This window comes from Coffea arabica, chromosome 3e (assembly GCF_036785885.1).
Source record: "Coffea arabica cultivar ET-39 chromosome 3e, Coffea Arabica ET-39 HiFi, whole genome shotgun sequence".
Classification (NCBI taxonomy): Eukaryota; Viridiplantae; Streptophyta; class Magnoliopsida; order Gentianales; family Rubiaceae; genus Coffea; species Coffea arabica.
In genome coordinates, this window is record NC_092315.1 from 20516054 (window position 1) to 20527034 (window position 10981).

At 36.7% G+C, this 10981-nt stretch overlaps 1 long non-coding RNA gene across 2 annotated transcripts; it reads right to left on the bottom strand.

Moving 5' to 3' along the window:
• Positions 1-2000: 2000 nt before the first annotated feature.
• LOC140038233 (uncharacterized) lies at positions 2001-9789 on the bottom strand. 2 transcript variants are annotated; one of them, XR_011842043.1, is made up of 3 exons: positions 9379-9789; positions 2982-3045; positions 2001-2206 (listed from the first exon to the last, which is right to left on the bottom strand). It is a non-coding gene; the product is annotated as an uncharacterized lncRNA (long non-coding RNA). The 2 variants fall into 2 exon arrangements; XR_011842044.1 differs by having other exon boundaries at positions 3488-9789.
• Between the last annotated feature and the right edge of the window lie 1192 nt (positions 9790-10981).

Sequence of the window (10981 nt, forward strand, 5' to 3'; positions counted from 1 at the left end):
GTTCTCGTGTTGAAAAAAAACTAGAATCACGATTGCCATCTAGGGTTTCTTCTCCGTCATGTTTAGGGTTTGCGTTTCATTAGGGTTATTCTTGTTGAAGCTGCCCGAGTTTTTTGGTTGTTGAATTCATCATATTTTTCCATTCAGTTTATGTGTTAATTTGTATCGTTTAGTTGTGATATTATTCTAGAAAAAAAAACCATCTTAATAATGAATTCATGGCTGTTCAATTTTTTTTTAAAACTGTAATTAATGAATTTGTGGCTGTTCAAGTGTCACTTCACGGCTGTTCAAGTGTCAATCCATGTCAGTTTAAATTTCTTGGAACACTTGATTGATTTTTGGACGCATTCTTGAAGTGTTTCTTGATTTTCTTGAGCTAGAACACGGGTTCTTGAAGTTTCCTTGGGAATTTCTCGAATTTTTTTCAAAGGGTTCTTGAAAGACCTTGAGGAATTTTGAGTTCTTGATCAAACCAATCTTGAATTCTTACATTCTTGAAGGTCTAGTGTTGGTTGTAGAAATAAACAAAAATCTGGACAGCTTTGGCTTGGAAATTCGACTCTTGATTTCTTCTTGATTCAAATTAAAAAAAAAAGCGGATCAAGAAACGAAACACTAAACCTAGTCGGATTACCAAAACAATTTCGTTAGTCACTTGTGGTTTATCAAGGGAATTTCTTTCCAATTCAAAAGCCTTTTCCTAATACCTCTTGGATTTGACTAAGAGGAAGTTAAAAACCTGATTGAGTAGGAAAGGGTGGGAGATTTCAATCCAAAACCAGCCAGCCACATTAATTTCAAAACAGTTTCAGATTCCTTGAGTTTTCCTAGTGATCTAGGTTTCGTCTTCCCTTGTCCAAATTAATCTGTTTGGGTTCATCCATCTTTGTCCAAATTCTAGCAAGCAGTCACGAGTCCTTTGAATTAAATCTGGTCCTTTCTGAGCTCAAAACTCAGTCCAAGTGAACCGAATTATCATTAGCCATGCCTTGAATGATTCTTGACTACAAGTTGGATGGAACACTTGAGCAATTTCTGATTTCTTCAAGTGAATCAATCAAGTGCCTAGAGAAATAATTGATGAGAATATTAGAGTATTGCATACACTTGAGTGATACACGAGTGTGAGTAAAACACGTAAGAGAGAGTGTGAGGTTATTTCTTTTATTACTAACCAGTTTTTGTAGGTTTCATATAATAATGTCTAATGGTGGTGAAGAAAATTCTCAATCATTTGATGTTGATCTTTTCACTGAAATGCTGGAAGCTAAATTTAAGAAGATACTAGACCAAGTTTTGGAGCCAATTCATGATGAACTTTACATAACACGAAATTCACTTAGCAATTTCAAATCATTCCGCAGCAAAAGTTGAGTAAAAGAATCTGATAGCTCTAATGATGAGGAAGAGCACCTTAGGAGACTGCGAAGGAATACAAGACCAGTTGGGGACACTATAAAAGGTATTAAAATGAAAATTTCACCTTTTCAAGGGAGATTCGATCCAAATGCTTACCTCGAGTAGGAAAGGAGAATTGAATTGGTCTTCGATTACAATGACTACTCCGAGGAACAAAAAGTGAAATTGGCCGTGGTAGAGTTCACTAACTACGTCGTAGTTTGGTAGGACCAAGAGATGACAAGTCAGTGAAGAAGTGGAGAACCAGTCATCAATACGTGGGTTGAATTGAAGCGTATCATGAGGAGGCATTTTGTTCCAAGTAACTACCAAAAGACTTGTACCATAAGCTCCAAACAATGACGCAAGATAGCCGAGGTATCGAAGATTACTACAAGGACATGGAAATCTCCTTGCTAAGAGGCGACATTGTGGAAAATAGAGAGGCAACCATGGCTCATTTTCTGAATGGTTTGAGGCCATGTGACGACCCCACCTCTTCCTAGGGCATTCCCAAGGGTATGGCGGACCGCCTGCCCAACTCTTGCCAGGACTCGCTCACTTACTTCAATAAAATAAGTTACAACCTCAAAAGTAAATGAAACAATAGTTCCCAAGCTTGGAACGTACAATTACATTCATTTCTATCTCAAACATTCATATAATCCTCAAATATAACAAAAGATTTGAGTTCCAGATATATTCAACCCTAATCGAGCACTAGTGCGCATACAATTGCCAAAAATTTTTAAAAAAAACTAGACTATACTAGCCTGTACCAGCCTCACGCCCTCACTCGTAACCCCTGTAAGGAAAACAAATTTAACGGAATAGAGTGAGCCAAAGATCAGTGAGGTTCCAAAACTTCATGTAGACCCAAACAACACGTTGGTCATTATGTAAAACTTGAAATATCAAAGTAGCGAGTATAAAAGTTCATAAAAGAAGACAATAACAATTCAAATTAGCAAATCATTAGTTATCCAACAAATTCCAGGTAAAGGATACGGATGGCTCTCAAGAGCCAAATTCCCATTGCATTATTTGATCTGAACCCGTTGACACCCCATCAAGGTTTGAAGAAGCAAACCATGACCGTAGATCTCCACTTTACACAATTCCGTCCACCAAACAAACCTCTTATCGGGCCCAAACACCAAACAGAAACAGTGGTAGTAATACTCGGGTATACCGAATCCAGTGAACCTAATCCAAAAGATTATACAATAAACAATAAACAGTAGTACTATGGTTCGCTAGTCTCCTCGACCAAGCCCTTACTAGCACTAGCTCGATTCAACTAACTAACCAATAGGGTGTAGATCTAAGTAGTGAGACGGGAAGAGAGGTACCTCCCACTTGGATAGAGTGTGGTACATGCTACCGCTCAGTACTTACAAGTCAAGTACAAGATCTTAGGTAGTATTCAAGTTGTACACATGTATATCAAGTCAATAATAGCCAGTAAACAGTAATAAATCACATTAGGGCAAATGCGATAAAGTACACCCTTGCCCATTCAAACAAGTCAAGTATTTCTTTTAAATATCAAGATCAATCATGCACTTGGAAGCACTCACCAGTATGAGCAAGAGATATGTCAAAAGTTTCCTTCTGGGTTGTACTCCGGATCACCAAAGAAACCTAGATCAGTCAAAATAAGGTATTATAGTTCAACTAATCAAAATCTAGATGAAGCATAAAAAATCGATAAAGTACTAGTGCAAATATGACAGTTTTAGAGTGAATAATAACATTTGAACTTTCAAGTTATGAAAAATCTTAAGTCATTTCTCAAATTCAAACATAATCAAAGAAAATTCCAAAAATAAGTAGTTGAAAGAATAACCAATCCCAAATTGAAGTGACCAAATGTAATTCAAAATTTTCGAGATAAAACTAACACTTTTCATCTTAGTTGATACCAAATCTTGGTAAAAAACAATTCATATACTACTATTGAAGTGCATTCAAGGATACATATGTAACTTAAGATCCAACTAACCCAAAATCAAACCTTATATCTCACTAATATACATAAGAGCAAGTAATAGAAATTTGGGCAGCATTTCCCCTATTTTCTTACTTTTCCCATCCAACTACAACTTGGATTCACAAGCCAACAAACCTCCAATTCAACATTTGAACTTTCAAGTCATGAAAAATCTTGAGTCATTTCTGAAATTTAAACATAACCAAAGAAAATTCCAGAAATCAGTAGTTGAAAAAACAACCAATTCCAAATTGAAGTGAGGAAATGTAATTCAAAATTTTCGAGATAAAACTAACACTTTTCACCTTAGTTGATAACAAATCTTGGTCAAAAACAACTCATATACTACTATTGAAGTGCATTCAAGGATACATATATAACTTAAAATCCAACTAACTCAAAATCAAACCTTATATCTCACTAATATACATAAGAGCAAGTAATAGAAATTTGGGCAGCATTTCCCTTATTTTCTTACTTTTCCCATCCAAGTATAACTTGGATTCACAAGCCAACATACCTCCAATCCAACCACAAGTGATTACCAACAACATACATCTATTAAAGGTGACACACCCCCTCCCAAATGCAATGCAAGCGCGAGATAAATAAGTAAACATACATCCAAACATACATTCATGAGTCGAGAGATTGGTTTGATTACGTACATAAGACAAAAGGTCCTAAAAAATGAAAAATGCAAACCTAATATCCAAATGCAATGCATAAAAAGGGTAGAAAAGGAAACGAATGGCTAAGTCAAATGCTTGGACCCACTTAGGAAGTCCCCAGTGGAGTCGCCAACTGTCGCGCCCCACTTTTCGATTGAAAAATAAATTGTTTGAGAAAGATGTTTTTGATTGAATTTTGATTGAAAAAGATATGGGTCTAATATGGGACTTGAAAAAAAAACGACGATTCGACCCAAAAAATAATTTTTAAAAGGGTTTTGAATGAGAAATTGGAGTCGCCACTTGGTAATGATTAAGGTGTACCAAGTCACCTAAAAATAAAGTTTTAAAATAGTAAAACCCTTTTAAAAACGACTCCTAGTCCACGTAAGCCAAAGAAAAAGGTTCGGGAGTCACGTTTGACAAAGGGGAAGGCAAGGATAGAATCCAAGGCACCCCTTTGACCTAGCCAAGGCTAGTTGCGCGACTTAACCTTACCTTTCCTATTTTCTACCCAATGTATGTTCGCACGTTGGATATGACTAGATGAATGCAAAACGGAAAGAAAAATGCAATCCTAGATTCTACGATGTCTCTTGTGAGGCTTTTGGTCCCAAACCACATGAATTGTGGCGGCCAACAAAAGAAAACCTCATAGAGGTCGATTAATGCAAATGAGACTCAAGTGTGCAAGTGTGAAAGTGTATGAAAGATGCAAGAAATGTAAGTGCAAGTGTGCGAAATTGTATAAAAGGTGCTTGTGTGAAATTGTATAATGTTCAAGTGTTTTTCGTGTGCAAGTGTATGAAAATAGAACAATAATAGATATATAAGGTAAAGTGGAATTTCATTTGTGAAGGGAAAATAAGCAAGTGATGGGTAAAATGTAGTAAAATGAAGTATGGCTTGAGAAATGTGAAAAAAATGTGGTTAAGAGAGTATGTAGGTGATAAAAAATGAGAGTATGACCCTAGAGGAATGCAACAAGTCGGGTACGGGGTTGGACTCCTAACTTTTCGACTTGATTTTCCCTTTGATTTAGAAGGAAAAACTAGCGTGCTAAGGCTATCGAGTAGCCACACTCGCTCGTTTCCCTTATCGGAAGGAGACACTCAAGCAAAATGAACCCTATAGCTAGTATGGGATGCAAAACCTAAAATGAGGGGAAAAGGGGGTCGAGGATCATGCCAAATGATAAAACTAAGGAAAATGCGTGATATGTAGTGAACAGGCAAATAATGCATTAATGAAAAACAAAGGAAAAATCCTATTGGGTCTAGCGTTGGACTAGCCCTTTCTATGAATTCCTAATGAAAATAATGAGCCACAACTAGCGTTGGACTAGTGTGGTGACGTACATTCATCCATTCCATTCATTCATGGTTATGAAAGCAAGTAGACATGCCAAAACGCTCGTAAACACGTAGCACGTAGCACTTAGCATGCTCGACTAGATGCAAGAGCCTACTAAAGCAATTTAACATGTAACAACAAAAGCAAGCAACCAAGGGGAAGGGGAAATGGACCAGATGCTCTACGAGCCCTAGCTATTACAAGCCAAGAGGTGTACACATACCCCATAAAACTTAAATAAAAGCAACCAAGGGGAAGGGGAAATGGACCAAAGGCTCTCCGAGCCCTATCTATTACAAGCCAAGAGGTGTACACATACCCCATAAAACTTAAATAAAAGCAACCAAGGGGAAGGGGAAATGGACCAAAGGCTCTCTGAGCCCTATCTATTACAAGCCAAGAGGTGTACACATACCCCATAAAATTTAAATAAAAGTAAAAGCAAGTAAATGCACGCAAGGAGGTAAGGAAAGCGGAGTAGGCATGCATATTCACATAACACGTAGGAGCACGTAGGGTCAAATGAAATGCAAATGAAGGATAGAGTGTACCTCCCTTGAAGTGACGCCCTAACGTAGTGAAATTACTAACTTACCCTCCAAAATAATAAAAAGGTCAAGGTACCACTTAAATTATCAAATAATCACATGAAACAAAAAATTAAATATGAAAAATGAAAGTTAAACACTAAAATGAGTCAATTAAAGTATTTACTGATGAGAACATGAAGATTTGCATGGATTCCTTTCATTTTACAAGTCTTCACATTCTAATGATGGTTGATGGTGCAATCGGGCTCGAGAATCATTGAAGATCCAAATTTTCCAAATTTTAATTGGCTTCCAAATCTTGATTGGTATCTTGATTGATTTCCAAATCTTGATTGATATCTTGATTGATTTCCAAATTGAGAGTTAAGTAAGTCGCTTGAATTAGGGAATAAAGGCTAAGGTCATGTTGACCATAGTTAAGCCAATTGAGTCAGTTAGTTCCCTATTCTAATTAAATTAGAGTTTTAGAGAAGTAGTTAATTACTTCCAAATTTATTTAGGAAGTTGTGTCAAGTCAAATAAGGAAGCTTGTATTGTTTCCAATTTAGATTAGGGTTTTGAGTCTTGTAAGGCTATAAATAGCCAACTTTATTTAATTATTGAAAAGACAATGATGAGATGAATAAAAATTGAGAGTTTTCTCTTTCTTGTTCCTTTGGGAGCGTTCCTTGATACAAAGTGAGTTGTATCTCCTTTGTTCAAGTTTCGGCTTATCAATTCAAGACCATGTTGAATTGTGGCGCCTTCTACACTTGCCTGAAGTTCACTAATTCGTTTGGTTACGGGTTGAGATAATATCAACAAGTTCGTAGTCACGGGGATTAGAGGGGTCGTAAGGTCTTTCCATCTTTGTATCCATAACCTGGTCAAGATAGATCCTTCCGCTGCCTGATCGATTCGGTTCTTCAAGACAGGTTCTTGTTGGGTCGAGTTCACAGACACTGTTCATCGTTACTGTTCACCGAATACAAATCTGTCCAACCTTGTTGTTTGTGTTATCCAACTTGTTTACTTGGTTTTCAAATCTGAATTTTGGCAAAACTTGTTGGAATTTTGTGAATCTTGAAGAGAACTTACAATAATCTTGAGCTTCTTGCATTCTTGATCACAATCTTGAAATTTCTGAAGTTCCTGACAACTTCCTTGAAAGTTCTTGAAAGATCTTGGAGTTCTTGGTAGTTATTATTTGTGGACTTCCTTGTTTTGTGTCGTGGTCGATAGTTGTAGTCAAGAAAAAAAAACAGAAAACAAAAACGAAAAGAAAAAGAAAGAAAAGAGGAATCGGTTGGCAAGAAAAAAAAATGAAAGGAATCCATGCAAATCTTCATGTTCTCATCATTTACATAGACAAACCAACCATGTACAAAGCAATTAATGCAAGAGGGACTTAATTAGAGGGACTGAAAATTTCTGAAAGAGAAGTAAAATAAAGTACCAAAATTGATGACTTAAGATGAGACCCATAAAAAATCAAATGCAAAAATGTGATTAGAACACAAATCCAAGCTAAAAAAAAATCTATTAAAACTTATTGAACCTCAAAATGTATCCTAACACTCGCTAAACGTCTTACCCAAAATCATGTCAAAGCAAACCAAAAGCAATTAAGATTCTAGAATGACAAAAGTGATTAAATTGTTCAACTAATCGGGCCATAACAAGACAAGGGGGGAACTTAAGGGGTTAAAGTGCAAGTGTTTTAGGACCTAATTGCAAGAATTTGTAATGTAATTGGGCCATAATGTATTGCTGCAAAAATCAGAGAGACCCAATTGATTAGTTTTCTCAATTATTTGGGCTATAGTGGCATTAGTTGGAAGTCAAGGGGTCAAAGTGAAAATGTTTTAGACACTTTCCATGCAGACCATGCAAGCTACGAAGGAATGTTTCTGCAACATTTCTTATGTTCTTAAACTTCAGCAACTTTGCCCAAACAAAATCACACAACCATCTCACCAAAACCCAACCTCACACTCCTACCGAATTTATCATGCATGCAAGGTAGAAGATTTCTGCATTTTGAAGCCTTCTGCAACATAGACATACGCCAGCTACATTTTCATTTCCAAACTTCAAAATTCAGACCCCAAGCATTCGGCTTTGTTTAAGAGTTTTACCAAAAGTCAAAACTTGAAATTAAGCAACAAGATGTATCACTTCAACATTCAAACAGGCAAGAACAATAAGAGAAAAACATGCAATTTCTTGGAAAATTTCCTACAAGCTTCAGGCAAGTTACGAAGGAAACACATTCTGCAGCAAAATTTCAGTAAGCTATGGAGCTTTGACAACCGAGAATGAATCAGGATTTTTCCAATCAAACAATCAGGAGTTTTGGATTAAGAAAAACCACAGCAACACTACAACTCAAACAAACAACAAACATAAAAAGAAACCATGCAAGTTCTTACAATTTTATGCAGGCCTACGGATGAAACATTTTTCTGCACCATTTCTACCATGAATTTCCTTCCAGTTTATCATGCAAATATGTTCATCAAATGCCAGGAATTCCACTATCTATCATTGACTAAACATGCAACTTCATTGCAAGATTAAAACGAGAATTGAAGCTGAGCATCAAGGGTATAAATGAAACAGCAAAAGAAGAAAAAGGAAAACGATGTAGCAGGGCTCTCTGCGAGTTCAAAGAGCCCAGCCGCAATTTCCATTCTTTAACCACAAGCTGTAGCCTCAAGTGCCGAAATCAGATTCATCATCCAGCTTTTCAACTTAACATTAAAACAGTGCCAATCTTAACACAACTATCACACAATAATTCCTACTTTGCACCATGAAACTTTGTAAATTTAGACATCAAATGGTCGGACATATTGCAGCCTGGTGTGACACCGCATCTTGCTGCCGTAAGATACAGCAAAGCAAATGCTCAGCGTCTCCAACATTAGCAAGCAAACCCAAATGAAACTCAAGCCAAAACAGGAACTCAGGCTAACCCAAAAAAATAGTTTTGTCCAATCGCTTGCAACAAACCGACAACCTCGAGCCTATTGTTTGTTGCAGCAGATTTCCGTGCACTACTCTCCCCAGCCAAAAATAAATGACCAACGCTTTTCTATTTCAAAACTCATGTCTAAGATATATAGAACAGAAGGAGAAGACGACAAAGGTAAGAAAGACAGCAAAGAGCAAACATGGTAATGTATTGGAGCAAACTTAATAAACCAGCAGCAAAAGGTTCGACAACTCATGCATCATTCTAGCAGAAAACTGGTTTCCTGAATTGCAACCACTGGGTTTCATGCCAAAATCCAAGCAAATACCAAATTTCCACCCCAAGGCAAAAATCAAAATTGAATCTTGAAGTTTGGAATCACCAAAAATTCCCAGGCCAAACCTTCGCACACAGAGGAGGACCAAAGATGCAACCTTTAGTTCAATGGATTACCTGATAGAGATTTTTTGACAGGGCCGAAGTCAAAAGAAATGAGCCGGCATCAAACTTCTATGGAACTTCTGGGAAAACAAACCTCCTAGTCTCTTCCTCACGTCGGTCTTCCTCCTCCGGATGCAGCCGCAACTCCTGCTCCTCCTTTCAATTCCCTCTCTTCCCCTTTCTGTCTATAATCGTCACTCCCTGTAAAATTCCCTCCTGATTTTTAGCTGTGTCCCTCACTCAGACCTCTCCAGTTTTTTTAGCCGTGAAAACCCTTTTCAGTTTTTTCCTTTCAGCTTGTCGATGCTCTCTAGGAAAAAAAAACCCCCTCGCGGCTGAGCCCTCTCTTCCCTTTTATATCTACTTCCCGATTCTCCTAAACCTTATCTCAACGATGAGGATGAGGGGCTTCTTACCCCTGTGAGATCCAGCCCTCCAATTGTCTCTTGAGGTTGTCCTTTGCACGCTGCAAAAAATTGCAGCGTGCATGCCGCGACAAGATATTTTTTTTTTTTTTTTTTTTTTTACAACTTGATAATTACAGAAATGATAAAATAAAATATAAATAATAATAATAACAAAATTACACAAACTAGGTAATAATAATAACAAAACAAAAAATAAATTTAAACAAAAAACTAACAACAATGGCCATTTTAATTTCTCAATTTTTTTGCATTTTTCATCATTTTCTTTTTCTCAAAATAACTTAATAATAATAAAAAAAAACTAAAGTGCCCAAAGAATGAATTTAAAGAAATAAACATATTTTTGTGAACGAATTTTTCCTCTTTTTCCTTTTTCTCTTTTCTCATTTTTTATGATCTTTCATTTTCATTTTTCTTTCAAGAAAGCATTGAATAAAAACAAAAATGACTAAAACATATTTTTGATGTTTTCCTTTTCTTTTTTTTTCTAAAAACTCTATGCTACTTTTAAACTTAAAAGCTAAACTAAATTTTAAAACTAAAAGTAAATAAAAAAAAAACAAATAAAATAGGTCAACTAAAAGGGCGGAAATGAATAAAACTACACAATAACGAACTAAAATGCAAGCAATCTAAAATGAAAATCATGAAATGGATGCTACATAAAATTATTCAAAATTTGGTGTCTACAGTTTGCCCCTCTTTGTCTGAGTTTTGAAAAAACTTGAGACAAAGAAGTGGACACCAAATACTTACCTGTGTTATTTGGCTGCAAAAGGATTCCAATGAACAAGAATTTGAAACGGGACTGACCCGAACAGGAATTTAAACGGGACTGACCCGAACAGGAATTTAAACGGGACTGACCCGAACATGAAATTAAACGGGACTGACCCGAACAGGAATTTAAACGGGACTGACCCGAACAGAAATTTAAACGGGACTGACCCGAACAGAATTTAAACGGGACTGACCCGAACAGAAATTAAGCGGGACTGACCCGAACAGGAATTTAAACGGGACTGACCCGAACAGGAATTTAAACGGGACTGATCCGAACAGAAATTAAACGGGACTGACCCGAACAGAAATTAAACGGGACTGACCCGAACAGGAATTTAAACGGGACTGACCCGAACAGAAATTTAAACGGGACTGACCCGAACAAGAATTTAACGGGACTGACC